Genomic DNA, 16,240 nt, shown 5'->3' on the forward strand with positions numbered 1-16,240 from the left:
AGCGTGTATTGTTCTATTTATGAATTCTATTATTAAACCTGCACGATTTAATCCTTCCTCCTCTGGTCCGTCTCCGGTTGCTACACACCACACGACTTCATCCAGCCCTTCAGTTGTGACAGTTTGTACTGACCCGATGGAGTCGGGTGAAGAACAGGCTTCCATGGCGGACGCACTTCACAGCATCATGGCTCGTCTGGAGCAAGTGGAGGCTACCCAACGTCAAGTGGCTCAATTCCTTCAGGTCTTGGCTTCGCCCCCGGCGGCTCCCTCAGTTTCTGTGGCTCCAGCTCCAGAGGTTCCAGTCCCTGTTCCTACACCTGGACCAATAGTTCCTCATCACATGCAATTACCAACCCCCAGCAAATATGATGGTTCTCCGAAAGGATGCCGTGGGTTTCTGAACCAATGCGATGTGCATTTCACCTTACAGTCTTCTCACTTTCCTACTTCCAAGGCAAAGGTGGCTTATATTGTGTCTCTCCTAGCAGGGTCAGCTTTGGACTGGGTGTCCCCTCTCTGGGAACGTGCTGATCCCCTGCTCAATGACTATGAAGCTTTTATTACCTCTTTCCGTCACATCTTCGACGAACCTGGCAGGGTGTCGTCTGCCGCTACTGAGATCCTGAGAATTCGCCAGGGTAGTCGCTCAGTGGGACAATATGCTGTGCAGTTCCAGACTCTGGCTTCGGAACTAAAGTGGAACGAAGAGGCTCTCGTCTCCGCCTTCTGGAATGGGCTGGCAGGTCGTATCAAGGACGAATTAACTACCCATGACTCTCCTGCTACTTTGTCTGAACTCATCTCCTTGTGCAACAAAGTAGATCTACGGATGCAGGAGCGTCAACTAGAGAGAAATCGCTCCGACCGTCTCCGCCCTCGTCTCACCACCAACGCTGTTCCTGTTTCTAGACCTGGGTCCTCCACAACCACACCACCAGACAAACCCATGCAGATCAACCGCTCTCGGCTTTCCTTTGAAGAAAAATCCCGTAGACGTCGTGAGAATCTTTGCATGTACTGCGGTTCTTCCGCTCATCTGTTGTCTTCCTGCCCACTGCGTCCGGGAAACGACCGCTCCTAACCTCCCCGAGGGAGGCCAGGTTAGGAGTTCTGCTTTCATCTCCCTCTTTAACTGTGCCCACCATTCCTGTTACTCTTGTGTGCCCTCAGGGAAAAATCAAGGTCCAGGCTCTACTAGATTCCGGAGCAGCCGGGAACTTCCTTTCTTCCTCTTTCGTTCTTCAACATTCCTTGACGGTGCAACCTTTGGCTCATCCGTTGGCTCTCACTGCAGTAGATGGGAGTCGCATCAGCAGCGGGCAAATCACCCTTCAAACCGATCCAGTGACAGTTCTCGTCGGTGCCTTACATCAAGAGACTCTAGAATTTTTTGTCCTTCCTCAGTCCTCACACCAGGTAGTCCTGGGCCTACCATGGCTTACTAAGCACAACCCTCATATTGATTGGACCAGTATGGAGATCACAGCCTGGGGTACGAACTGCCTAACTACTTGCATGCCTCGTGTCATTCCACTCCATCAAACTAATCCTCAAGAAGTAGGAGGTTCCAGTCTTTCATCTTCACCAGCTCCACCCTTGTCGTTACCCACACCATATCTTTCTTTTTCTGACGTCTTCAGCAAAGGAGGTGCCGATACCCTGCCGCCTCATCGTTCCTGGGACTGTCCGATAGAGTTGATACCTGGGAAGTTCCCACCGCGGGGCCGCATCTACCCCTTGTCTCTGCCAGAGACCAAAGTCATGTCTGACTACATTCGAGAGAACTTGGATAAGGGGTTCATTCGCCCGTCCACTTCGCCAGCCGGAGCGGGGTTTTTCTTTGTGAAAAAAAAAGATGGAACCCTCCGCCCGTGTATCGACTACAGGGGCCTGAACGATATCACGATCAAGAACCGCTATCCTTTGCCTCTGATCACCGAATTATTCGATAAAATCCGAGGGGCTTCCATCTTTACTAAACTGGATTTAAGAGGGGCGTACAACTTGATCCGTATACGATCTGGAGATGAGTGGAAGACGGCGTTCAACACCCGAGACGGCCACTATGAATACCTGGTGATGCCCTTTGGTCTTTGCAACGCTCCAGCCGTCTTCCAACAATTTGTAAATGACATATTTCGAGATTTATTGTATCATTCCATTGTGGTGTATCTCGATGACATTCTCATCTTCTCATCGAACCTCCATCTCCATCGGCAAACAGTAGCTGAGGTCTTGCGGCGCCTTCGCCAAAATAAATTATTCTGCAAGCTAGACAAGTGCGTCTTTGAGGTTACCTCCATTCCATTCCTTGGCCACATCCTCTCCAGCACTGGGATAGAGATGGATCCAGAGAAAGTAAGAGCCATCTTAGACTGGACAGCGCCCACCACGCTCAAAGGCATCCAGAGGTTCCTGGGCTTTTCAAATTACTATCGTCGTTTCATCCGGAACTTCTCCACCCTTGCTGCACCTCTTACTGCTCTAACCCGTAAGGGTTCTGATCCAAGTCAGTGGTCACCTGAAGCCTCTCAAGCCTTCCAACAACTAAAGGATGCTTTTGTCTCCGCCCCAATCCTTCTCCAGCCAAACCTCGACAAACCCTTTATTCTTGAGGTGGACGCATCCTCAGAGGGGGTAGGGGCAATCTTGTCGCAGAGAGGGGAGGACCAGGTGCTTCATCCCTGTGCCTTCTTTTCCAAGAAGTTTCTTCCAGCGGAGAAGAATTACCCCATTGGAGAGCAGGAGTTACTGGCAGTCAAATCAGCGTTGGAGGAGTGGCGGTACCTCCTGGAGGGGGCACGACATAAAATTACGGTGTACTCCGACCATAAGAACCTCTCATTCCTCAAGCAGGCCCAATGTCTTACAGCTCGTCAAGCTCGCTGGGCCATGTTCTTCGAACGCTTCGATTTTCAAATCAAATTCAGACCCGGGACGATGAATGCCAAGGCCGATGCCCTTTCACGCTCTTTTGAAACTTCCGCTGATCTTGAGACTCCTCCTCGACCCATCCTCGATCCTCTGGTCTTTGCTCAAGTAACAGTCCAGCCTTCACCTCCACCAGGCAAGACCTTCGTTCCTTTCAATCTCCGGAAGAGAGTGCTGTCCTGGGCACACGCTTCCCGTTTCGCAGGGCATACCGGGGCACAGAAGACCTTAATGTTCCTATTGCGGTCATACTGGTGGCCTACCATCCGTCGCGATGTAAACTCCTTTGTCGCTTCTTGTGTAAAGTGCACTCAGCATAAGTCCTCCAGAACGTCTCCTGTCGGTCCTCTTCTACCTCTAGCCATACCAACAGAACCATGGTCCCACCTGTCTATGGACTTTATCTGTGAACTTCCTCCCTCCAAAGGGCATACAGTAATTTGGGTGGTGGTCGACCGCTTTTCAAAGATGGTGCACTTCTTCCCATTAAAAGGTCTTCCATCTGCTCCAGTGTTGGCTCAGCTCTTCATTTCCACCATCTTCAAACTCCATGGGTTGCCCAAAGAGATTATTTCTGACCGTGGCGTGCAGTTCGTCGCAAAGTTTTGGAGGGCCCTCTGTTCTGCTGTACAAGTCAAGCTCAAGTTCTCCACTGCTTTCCACCCACAAACCAACGGGCAGACAGAACGAGTCAACCAAGACTTGGAGGCCTTCATTCGTTTGTTCGTTTCTTCCTCTCAAGATGACTGGGTAGACCTTCTGCCTTGGGCGGAATTTGCGCACAACATCATTCTTCCTCCGGCACCACTCCCTTTTTCACTGTCTTTGGCAAGCATCCCCGATCTCCGGAGTTCTCAGATCTATCATTGTCCGAAGTCCCTGCAGCTGCTTCTTCCCTACAACGGTTTGCAAAGATCTGGTCAGACGTCCAAACAGCTCTCCTCAAAGCATCCGCTCGATATAAAAGGATGGCGGACAGGAAAAGAAGAGCAGCCCCTAAGTTGAAGGTTGGAGATCGAGTATGGCTGTCTACCCGCCATATACGCCTTCGGTTACCGTCCATGAAGCTGGCTCCTCGGTTCATCGGGCCATACCTGATCACTCAGGTGATTAATCCGGTGGCCTACAGACTACAGCTCCCTCCTTCCTTAAAAATATCAAATTCGTTCCATGTGTCTCTTCTGAAACCTTTGCGTTTGAACTTATATCAGAAGAAGGTGCCTAAACCGCCCAAGATTGGCTCGGAAAGAGAAACAGAGTTCGAGGTGAGGCGCATTATCGACTCACGTTGCCGCAATACCCATCTTCAGTATCTGGTAGAGTGGCTTGGATTCGGTCCTGAAGAGAATTCCTGGGTTGATGCTGCAGATCTTCATGCTCCTCGTCTGGTGAGACAGTTCTTTCAAAGAAATCCACACAAGGTGCGTAGGTGCCCTGGGGTCACCCAGAAAGGGGGGGGTACTGTCACACGCAGCCGCGGCGATGCGCGGCGGGCTTACTACTCACCCGTTCGCGCCCGCCGTCGGCTAGCGTGTAGTGGTCTCCAGGTCAGCGGCAGCAGGCAGCGGCAGTCTGGTGGGCAGCAGGCAGCGTGGGACGCCAGCAAGTGTAGCGGTATGTGCTGTAGGGGCGCCGGGAGGCCGGCGCCGCCATCTTGATTAAGGGCAAATAGCAGATTGGTCCTTGTCTGAGGTTTCCGCCCATACTGACCTGACAGCCAATGGCAGCCGCCCTCTAGGGATATAGGGGATCTGCCTAGGCCTGTTCAGTGTCAGTACAAAGAGTCTCCAGAGGCGTTCACAGCTCCCAGCTGACTCCGGCTCTCTGACTCACCTCTCCTGACTTGGTGCCTTGCTTCAGTGCTCTGTGTTGGTCTCGATTCAGCTTAACCCCATCGCTGCCAGATCTCTCCACAGTCTGGTCTCTGCCTGCATCCCTGAGCTTCCTGGCCTAAGTTCTTCAAGTCGTCTGCTTCCAAGCAACTTCCCATTCTTCTGTCATCATCCATCTTCTTTCAGTCTTCAAGGATCCCTCATTACCATCAAGTGCATTCTCTTTCCGGATTTCTTCATTTCCCAAGACCCCAACCTGCAGTCCGCAGTGCTTGAACTGTCATTGTTTAAATGAACTTTTTCTTCTTTACAAAGTGCCGTGCCGGCTCAAGTCTTATTACTGCTAAACTGCCACTTAACAAAGTATTCAAGCGTGTATTGTTCTATTTATGAATTCTATTATTAAACCTGCACGATTTAATCCTTCCTCCTCTGGTCCGTCTCCGGTTGCTACACACCACACGACTTCATCCAGCCCTTCAGTTGTGACATGGTGTCCCACAGGAATCTTAAATCGGCGATGGAGTTCCCCGAGGTGGTGAGACAGAAGGTACAGGCCGAAGTGGCGTTGAGCAGAATGGTTGGCCCATTCGCCTCTGAGCCATTGAGCGACTTGTGCTTCTCGCCGTTAGGCGTGGTGCCCAAGAAAGCTCCAGGTAAATATAGGCTCATCCAACATCTGTCTCACCCTCATGGGCCATCCATTAACGATGCTATTCCTGATGAGGTGTGCAGCGTTAGGTACCAGCTTTTTGATTAGATTTATGGGTTTCCGCTTGGACGGGGGGGGGGGGGGATTTTCCTCGACAAGTGTTTGCCCATGGGTTGCTCCGTCTCTTGCTCCTACTTTGAGAAGTTCAGCACTTTCCTGCATTGGTGCGTCCAGGAAGCCTCAGGGTGCCCTGGAGTGGCACATTACCTGGACGACTTTCTCTTTGTGGGACCCGGAGACAGGGACACCTGTGCTTTTGTGTTGTCCACGGCGATCCAGGTGTTCCAAAACCTTGGGGTGCCCATCGCGGCGGTCAAGACCGAGGGGCCCACATGCGTCATATCGTATCTCGGCATCAAGATCGACACTGCTGCCGGCTGCTGTCGCCTCCCGGCGGACAAAGTCAGCAAGTTGCTGGGGATCATAAGGGAATGTTTGCCGCGAAAGAAAGCACAACTTCGGCAGGTCCAGTCCTTACTGGGTTCGCTGAACTTCGCTTGCAGGGTGATTCCTATGGGCAGGGTGTTTTGCCGCAAGTTAGAGAGGGCTACAGCAGGGACACGGGACTCCCATCACATGGTCAGGTTGTCTAGGGAAATCAGAGACGACATGGTCGTCTGGGCATCATTCCTGGTAAACTTTAACCGGGAGTTGCTCTGGCCCTCTGAACCGGCACCTAATGCGAGGCTTCAGCTATTCACTGACGCTGCCGGTTCCACCGGCTTCGGGGCGTTTTTCCAAGGGGAGTGGTGTGCGGCTCCGTGGCCTCAGTCATGGATCGACAGAGGTTTCACTGCCAACTTACTATTATTGGAACTTTTTTCCCATAATAGTGGCAGTGGGGTTATGGGCTCAGAGGTTAGCGAACCAGACAATCGTGTTCTGGTGCGTTAACCTAGGCGTGGTACACGCCATTAACAACCAACGCACCTCTTCACCTCAGGCCCTGCGTCTGTTGCGACATTTAGTTTTGCACTGCCTGCAACATAACATACATTTCATGGCGCGACACGTTCCGGGTCTAGAAAACGGCATAGCTGATGCGCTGTCACGGTTCAACTTCGCAATATTTCGTGAGTTGGCCCCTGACGCATCACCCCTGGGGCTTACTTGTCCATGTTCTGTGTGGCAGATTGTAGAGCAGACATGATGGGGCTAGCATTGCGATCCCTGGCCACTTCCACCCGTAGGGCTTACGCTGCGGCACAACAGGACTGGGAGGCCTTTCAGGAGTCCCCGGCGAGCAGCGGTAAGTCGGTCGATGACCGTTTGCTGGCGTTCGTGTGGGGCCATTACAACTCGGACCGGTCAAAATCCGCCATGTCAGCAGCGCTAGCGGGGATATCCTTCCACGCCAGGTTACGCGGGGCGCGTGATCCCACCAAGTCCTTTGTATTGACAAAGGCCTTGCGTGGGTGGGCCAAAGAACGCCCGGTAGCAGTAGATTTGCGCAAGCCGATTGATCTGCTGATGATCCGTAAGTTAATTGACTGTGTGCAGGGCGTGGCGTACAGTGCAGAGAAGGCGTCGCTCTTTCGAGTGGCGTTCTCGTTTGCGTTTTTGGGGGCTTTTAGGGTGAGTGAGCTTATAGCGACCAATAAGAGTGCCACTGATTCCGGTTTGCGGTATGAAGACATGGTCTTCCAGAAAGGTTTAATCTTTTGCAAAATCCGCCAGTCCAAGACCGATCAGTTGGGCAAAGGCCGCTGGGTCACCCTGAAGTCCCAGCCGGAAGGGGACATATGCCCCGTGCTCCTGGCCGCGGTATACTTGCCTCTGAGGCCGACCCCCCCGGCGCAGTTCTTTGCGCATGCAGATGCATCAATTTGACGCGCTTCCAATTCACTGCGGTGTTTAAGCGCTGTGTGGCTGCGTTGGGTTTAGAGGTCGCCGACTACGGGACGCATTCATTCCGTATTGGTGCGGCCACCAACGCAGCAGCTGAAGGTCTTCCAGTGAATGCCATAAAAGAACTCGGCCGCTGGAAGTCCTCCGCTTATAAATCTTATATTCGTTTAGATAAGGTTTAGCACGCGCCTGTGGCGCTGGATCCAAAAACGATGTTTACACTCGGTTTTGTAACGGCAGCGTTACGGAATCGAGGGTGTGAAGGGAATTCTTAACTTTTTCCTCCTTGCGGCCTAGCGGCCAATAGCGGCATTCGGGGGCGGAGCCGCACGATGTAAACAAACACCGTGCGGCTCTCTGCTGTTCGCTTGGTTCGGGGTGTCGGTTTGTTTTTTTGCAAAGACCTTACCTGGACTACGTCGCGCTGGGACAGGTGAGTATGGTTTCCTTCCACAGCTTCCCAAATGGATTTCGTCGGACTCCGGACCGCCGACGCCGTCGCCGACAGGGATGCCGACATGGATACAGACGCCGACACGGATCAGGACCAGGGCTACCTACGGAAAGAAGATAGGTAAGTATCAGTATGTATGTGTTATGTATGTATTAAACTTTTATTTTTCACGTGTGTCAGTGTGTTTATTTAACTCTTTCTTTTACTGTGGAACTACAAGACCCAGCGGGCCCTTTAATGCCCCGCAGGCTGGGACTTGTGGTTCTCCAAGTCCCAGCTTGCGGGGGAGGCTTGCTGTGACTCATAGTTCCACAGGAAAAGACAATGGTTTTTATTCTATTTTCTACACCATACCATCAGCTCAATGCCCACCGCCCAGGGGCATCGAGGACAGCACCAGGCTTCAGCCTGGTCAGGTAAGTCCTGGAGGGGGGGGACCCCTTTATTGGGGGGGTCACCTCTCCCCCAGGGCCCCTAGCCAGGCTGACTGGTCGGTAGGGTTAATGCTTTGGCCGCGGGAACTTATATCATAAGTGTCCCCCGGCTGTGGCATTACCCTGCTGGCTGGTTGTGCCTGGGGCTGGTTCTTAAAATACGGGGGACCCCTAGTCATTTTGTCCCCCGTATTTTGGGAACCAGCCCCGGACCTGGAGCCTGGGGCTGGTTGTAAAAAATCAGGGAACCCCTATTTGTCGGGTTTCCTGATTTTTTTAATACCAGCCCCGGCTCCTTCAGCCTGGTGCTGGTTACGGCAGTGTAGGGTTACCACCTAGTCCCTTTAATTCCGGACACATGTTAATTACACAGGTTCTGTGGCAGTTTAAAATCAGGTGAAGAGGAGTCTTGAATTCAGCCAGCCACAGAACCTGTGTAATTAATATGTGTCCGGAATTAAAGGGACTAGGTGGTAACCCTACGGCAGTGGGGGGGGACCCCATGCCGGTTTTTTTTTTAACGGGTAAAGGGCTACCCCTTTCCCACTGCCGAAAAAACGGCTCTTACACGGTAAAAACACTGCTTTTTACCCGGTTAACAAATACCGGTATTTGTTACCCATGTAAAGCAACCTGGAGCTTTCCCACTGCAGCTCTAGCCGTTTAAAAAGGCTGAAAAAACAGCATTTTACCGTGTAAAGCCTGCAGTGGGAAAGGGGCAATAGTGAGACATTGGATTATTTGTACGTGGGCCTGAACAGTAAAGGTGCCCATACACTAGTAAGATTTATCTGCAGATCTGGCTGGTTGAAACAAAAACATGGTTATGGATGAGTGACAGTTTGTCAGTTTTCCAGCATTTCCAAGCAAATGGTCAACTGTCATTTGCGCTCATCCATAACCATGTTTTTGTTCCAACCAGCCAGATCTGAAGATAAATCTGCGTGTGTATGGCCACCTTTAGGATGAGGCTTCGAAGTAAATAGCTGTGTTTATTATCAATGCAGAAACTTACACCAGGCGTATGGTACCCACTAACATAAGCAGCGTAATAAACTTACCTGGCTTTTGAGGATTAAAGCGAATAAGCATAAGGTGAGTGGTGCTTGGAGGGGTCCAATCACTCGCAGCTGGAGTTACCCTCCGCACCGACACCCAATGTGTGGTGCTTGGAGGGGTCCGATCACTCGCAGCTGGAGTTACCCTCCGCACCAAAGCCCAGTGGGTGGTGCTTGAAGCGGTCCAATCACTCGCAGCTGGAGTTACCCTCCGCACCGACACCCAGTGGTTGGTGCTTGAAGCGGTCCGATCACTCGCAGCTGGAGTTACCCTCCGCACCGACACCCAGTGGGTGGTGCTTGAAGCGGTCCAATCACTCGCAGTTGGAGTTACCCTCCGCACCGACACCCAGTGGGTGGTGCTTGAAGCGGTCCAATCACTCGCAGCTGGAGTTACCCTCCGCACCGTCACCCAGTGGGTGGTGCTTGGAGGGGTCCGATCACTCGCAGCTGGAGTTACCCTCCGCACCGTCACCCAGTGGGTGGTGCTTGAAGCGGTCCAATCACTCGCAGCTGGAGTCACCCTCCGCACCGACACCCAGTGGGTGGTGCTTGGCAGAGGCATAGCGAGGGTGGTTCTGGTGGAGCTCAAGCTCCAGGTGCCGGCAGTTTGTAAGGCGCCGTCAGTGGTGAAAGTAACTTGGAGAGCACTGTGTGAATCGCGCTATGTGGATGTCAGGCAGCGCGAACCTGTGCACAGAGCCGGCCCAGCACTGGCTTCTGAAAACTTACACCTCAGCCAGGGGAGCCCGGCCGCAGCAGCAGCGGAAGCGGCATACACCCACGAAGAGGGGTGTGCAGGCGGCAGCGGCTGGTCTGTATCCCCCTATACACGGAGCCGCTGGAGCTATCAGCCAGGACTTTGCAGCGGAAGCGGCATACATCCTCGGAGAGGGGAGTGAGGGTGGCAGCGGCTGGCCTGACCCCTCTTATGCACAGAGCCGCCGGCTCAGCTGAAGCCAGGAGCCCGCAGCAGCAGCCGCGGCAATCAGGGACATACACGCTGAGGGGGAGGCTGGCCTGTCTCTTCTTGCCCTGCAGCCAGCGCGGATCACCTCACGATCATCAGTAGCTGTTCTTCACATGGCACTCTGCCTGCTTGCAGGGGGAAGTTCTCTTTTCCTCTGCCACAGGTAACAGCAACAGGTAAAGACAATGCACTCATCATTTGATAGAATGTGAAAAATGTTGCAGAAGTGAGTGGGTAATTTGAATTGGGGGTACTATTGTGGGGACACATGCCTATCTAGCAAGGACATGTCCCTTTTTGGTTTATGACAGTCCGGTGCACACTGTCCCTATTCTCTTGCTATCATCCTTTGCTAAAATTTTCATGCAGATATTTGTGTGTTTATATAAATATATATGGGGGGGGGGGGGGGCGTGTGACATGAGCTTGCTTCGGGTGCCCTGGCTGCACCCTACGCCTCTGGTACTTGGAGGGGTCCGATCACTCGCAGCTGGAGTTACGTCTAAACCGAAGCCCAGTGGGTGGTGCTTGGAGGGGTCCAATCACTCGCAGCTGGAGTTACGTCTGCACCGAAGCCCAGTGGGTGGTGCTTGGAGGGGTCCAATCACTCGCAGCTGGAGTTACGTCTGCACCGAAGCCCAGTGGGTGGTGCTTGGAGGGGTCCAATCACTCGCAGCTGGAGTTACCCTCTGCACCGAAACCCAGTGGGTGGTGCTTGGAGGGGTCCAATCACTCGCAGCTGGAGTTACCCTCCGCACCACCGTTCCAGGGCTTAGTACTTAATGGAAACATAAGCCGCAGCCTGGCCGCATTTTCTTTTAGTACATCTCGCACTGAAACTCATCCCAGCGAGCAGCTGCCAATCACTTTCAGTGTAACAAACGATGATTACGCACAGGATTTAAGGGTTGACTATATGATGGAGGTAAGTAAATAAAGTAACCAACCATGGGCCCAATGTAACAGGGTGTGACAATCAGAAAGTGAGAGATTTGGCAGTGCTGACTCCTGGGCAGCAACTAAAACCCTTCAACCACCTTGGTGAAGATAAGGTTTCCCATGACCTTATGACCCTGTCGTCCTAAAGCCATGTCGACCCAATGTATGTCAACCTAAATAGTGTCGACCTTACCCCTCCACCATCATCCAGAGTTCCCCTTCTTCACCCTCTTCCTCCCCTAGCTTCCCCCCAGGGTTGTAAGGAAGATCAGGACCCACAACCCTCCAGGAAAGGGCATCTGCATTTACATGATGCTTGTCGGGGTGATGCCGCACTTCAAACGTAAATGGCTGCAAGGCCGAAAACCAACGGGTCACACGAGCGTTTACTTCCTTGTTCATGTGCATCCATTGCAAGGGCGCATGGTCTGCAATATGCCGAAATTATCGCCTAGGGAAAGCTGGGAGCAGGGCAGACATTCTGCAGACAGGAGCGGGAGGGTGGCAGCAGCAGAGCCGCCCAGAGGGCGGGCGGCCAAAGCTGCAAACAAGACTCAAAGGTGAGGGGTCACTCTGTAGCGGATATGGGCGGTGCGGCCTGCGCAGCATGACGGTCAGAGGTCACGCTGCGCAGGTCGGGCTGCCTATACCCACTTCAGACTGCAGGTCGGGGATCAGGAACTCCTGGGCAGCGTCTGAGCACTCGCTCAGACACTGCCTGCCATTAGATATGCGCATGCGCATCTAATCCTGGGATTGGAAGGTCCAATCCCGGGATTCAAATCCCAGTGTTTTTTAGGCCAAATCCCGGTATCCCCCCGATCCCAGGATTGGCCACCCTACTTGCGTGGGTTTCCTCCGGGTACTCCGGTTTCCTTCCACAATCCAAAAATATACCGGTAGGCTAATTGGCTCCCAACAAAATTAACCCTAGAATGTCTGTGTGTGCGTGTGTGTGTGTGTATATGTGGTAGGGAATATAGATTGTAAACTCCACTGGGGCAGGGACTGATGTGAACGTTCAAATATTCTCTGTACAGCGCTGCGGAATATGTGTGCGCTATATAAGAAACTGGTAATAAATAATAAAAAATTATATAGAGAGAGTGAGGTGAGAGGGCAAGAGGAATTTAGGAGACTGGGGGTAAGGAGATGGGTGGCGAGGTGAGGGGACAGGGGGCGAGATGAGGTGAGGTAATGGGGTGAGGCGACATGAGGAGGAGGAGGTGAGGTGATGGGGGCAGGAGGGGCTGAGGTGATGGGGGTGACAGGGAATGTTAGGGTGAGGTGGGGGGAGAGGGGGCAAGATGAGGTGAGGTAATGGGGTGAGGCGACATGAGGGGGAGGAGGTGAGGTGATGGGGGCAGGAGGGGATGAGGTGAAGGGGCAACAGGGGCTGAGGTGATGGGGGTGACAGGGAATGTTAGGGTGAGGTGGGGGGAGAGGAGAGGCGGGTCTAGTATTGTCGGGCCTCCCGTTCACTGGCACCGGGCTTTCACGCTCCCCATCTCCGGGTGCCGGCTGCTGCTCCTGGTCTCCCAGCGCCGGATGCCGCTGTGCAGCTCCTTGTGTTCCAGCACCAGCCGCCGCTGCGTACAGACCCTCCTCTCACAGCGCCACACAGACTTGACAGCTCCTCTCAGGTCCAGCACAGCGCGTACCCAGGAACCCACTCATTTTGTTAAACTGGGCCCCCAGTGCCCGTCTGCCCCTCTGCTCTTGCGCCCTCTGCCACTCCCCCGCTCCGGCAGCGGGAAAATACTAGTGTGAGGGACTATGGGGCCGGCCAAACCAGTCAAGAGGGGTGTTGGGATAGAGCGGCCGGACCCTACCCTCTTTCAGCCATTGATAATGTGACATCCATGTCAGAATTACAAGACGATACACAGATGTTACACCTCTCACCCAGCCCTGAGCTGGTGATCGGTGGCAGAGAAGCGCTGGCAGGGATGCTTGAGCACCTCACACACATGCGCGTCCCCTTCACTCGGCGGCAGGTGGTGGAATCCCTGCCCTTCTCTGCTACAGGGTTAGGGGGGGGGCAGCGGCGGGGAGATGGTAGAGGATGGTGGTGGGTTCCGCCAGAACGGGGAATGCGAGCGTCTTGTGTACACGCCCCCTTCTGGTGGCTGGCGAACTGCAGCGGATGATGATTCTATTGCCAGGAGCTGCTCTATGAGAGCTGCTCCATCTGTAGTGACAGTCAGTGCATATTTACATCTATTAGACTAGAGACGGGTATACCCTGACAGGAGCCTATCACCAGGCAACGAAACTCTGCGCTGCAGCAGCAGTACAGATGCAGCAACTGGTCGACTCTACTGAAGAAGCGGGCGGATTTAGAGGCGGGCCTGGGGCATCACACAGGGAAGTGTGTTATACACAAGGGCCTGATGCACTGCACTGCATCAGATACACTACAGTACTGTAACACACACTGCCTGCAGTGCACTGCGTCAGGTCCTTGTACACTACAGTACTGTAACACACACAGCCTGCAGTGCATCAGATCCTTGTACACTACAGTACTGTAACACACACAGCCTGCAGTGCACTGCGTCAGGTCCTTGTACACTACAGTACTGTAACACACACAGCCCACACTGCATCAGATCCTTGTACACTACAGTACTGTAACACACACAGCCCACACAGCATCATATCCTTGTACACTACAGTACTGTAACACACACAGCCTGCAGTGCACTGCGTCAGGTCCTTGTACACTACAGTACTGTAACACACAGCCCACACTGCATCAGATCCTTGTACACTACAGTACTGTAACACACATAGCTGGGCATGCATATAGTATCTATACATAGGGCGGTATTCAATGCCCTCGGTGAAGGGGGTTTGTACGGCGAAGATGGCTTTTTTTTAGCAAATACGCTCGCTATATTTAACATTCGGGGGGAATCCTCGCCATCAGAGGACGTTGAGGATTTCTCGGTATGGCGAGGTTTGCCGCATATGCAGCGAGCCCACTGCATATAGTGGTGAACCTCGTTGTTTTGACGGACGCACTCGCCGATTCCACCTCGCTTAAGAGACCCAGTGAGGTGGAAATGGCGAGTGCGGAGCGGGGGGGGGGGGGGGGGGGGGGGCAGTTGAATACTGACCTGCGAGCTCGCCATATTGCATTGAATACACGCCATAGATTCTTTATTCTACTAAATAAAGTTCATGGGGTTAATGGACGGTCTGCCGATACACAGGCGGGCATGTACAGTACAGTGCTGCACTGCAGGTGGGGCAGATGTAACTGGCGCAGAGAGAGTTAGATTTGGGTGGGGTTTGTACATCAAAGTGTTATCTATATTGCAGTGTAAAAATAAGCAGCCAGTATTTACCCTGCACAGAAACAAAATAACACCAAAATCTAACTCTCTCTGCCCATGTTACATCTGCCCCACCTGCAATGCACATGGTTTTGTCCATTAGCGAGTGAGCCAGAATCAGGCCCCAAATGTGCTTTGTGAGTGAACCAGAATCATTCCCTTTACGTCTGAGGGCTGCAGATGTATAAAGAAGATTTATTCAGATGTGATTGAAGTGATTAGAGAGAGCGAGGGCTGCCTAGGCATGAGGGAATATAAGAGTCGGTGCAGTTTGAGATGGTATGACAAAGATAGAAATCAGAGTGTCACTTACCCATAGAAGTACATTGTAGATGAGGTAGCCAATCAGGTGTAGAAGGGGTGGTAGCTTAGGTGGAGGTATATAAGAGGTAGTCAGATGATCCATCTTCCTCTTGAGTCTGGATTCTTAATCTGGGAATTGCAGCAGCAGGCAGCCTGGCAACAGATAAGTGCACAGCATTAGTTAAGCATTCGCTTTAGGCCCAATTTACATCACCCCCCCCCCCACCACTTACTGTTTCCAGCTGCCTTATGCCCCTGCAGCCATGCGCCGATCAGCTCCCCCCCCGGTGGCTGGCAGAGTCTGCCCGGCCACTTTCCCCCGCTGCAGCCTGTAGGTGGTGGCAGGCGGGCGGCTCCGGCCCCTGCGTCCCCACCACGCAGCGCCCCCTTACTATTCATCCCGGCGGCTACGTTCGGGGGGAGCATCCTCCCCGGCGGCGAGCTCAGTGAGCGGGTCCCCGCCCAGCTCGCCGCTCTACCTCACACACCGGCACCAAGCGGGACGCGGGGGGTGCACATGGTTGCACTCGCTCCGGCGCCCGCTCTCTCTCCCGGTTCTCTCTCCCGGCTAGCCGCTGGACCCGTCTGCGTCCACTCGTGCGGCGCATGCGCCGAGCGGGGCGCGGGGTGTGCACACGGTTGCACAGTCCCCCGTCCCCGCGCCTCCGCCTGGCTTCTCTGGGGGGCCTTCTGGCGCTAGTGCGCCTACTGCTACCCTCCATCAGCCCCCTTTTGGGTACCTAAAAAATAAAAAAGTGCCCTATCAGCAGCAGGGGGGTCACATGAGCCGCTCAGGAGTTCAACTCCAGCGGCGATACGCCAGGCCCAATACAGCCAGACATATCGGTCCTACAGGGAGGGGCCAGGTCACCCAGGTATGAGGGTGGCCTGGATCCCCTCCAAGGCATCCTGGCAGCAGGCCACGGAGCTCTGGCTCCCCATGCTGGCGGCTTTGCTATCTCAGGGCCCTATTAGCCTGCACATAGAGGGTTACCTGCCTAGCCAGGGCACCCCCGCTACCCACACGCTCCTGTTCCGGCCGGACACCCTCACCCCCCACAACTCCCCCCTCCGGGGCAAGTGGGTTTCCCCGTTTAAGGGGTCGGGTACCCAGCGGGGCGCCGCCAGTGCCATATGCCCATGGCGGGGGCTACTATTAATTAGCAATCCGCACAATTTGCACCCCCTCAGGGCAAGGGGTGCCATGTGCATTGCCACAAGGCAGCACGCCCGCTCAGGTAACCCATCTGGGTATTACCCAGGTTCCGGGCACATTTTCCTGCCCTAGGCCTACAGACTCAATACCCGTCCCGGCGGCACTTCGGGTACATCTACCACCCGTCCCAGACAGGGGTTTTCCCTGCGGGGAGTTCTGGGGGGGTTTCACGGCCCTTGCGGCCGAGATGGGGCAGGCC

Source organism: Crinia signifera, chromosome 4 (assembly GCF_055691185.1).
Source record: "Crinia signifera chromosome 4, ASM5569118v1, whole genome shotgun sequence".
Classification (NCBI taxonomy): Eukaryota; Metazoa; Chordata; class Amphibia; order Anura; family Myobatrachidae; genus Crinia; species Crinia signifera.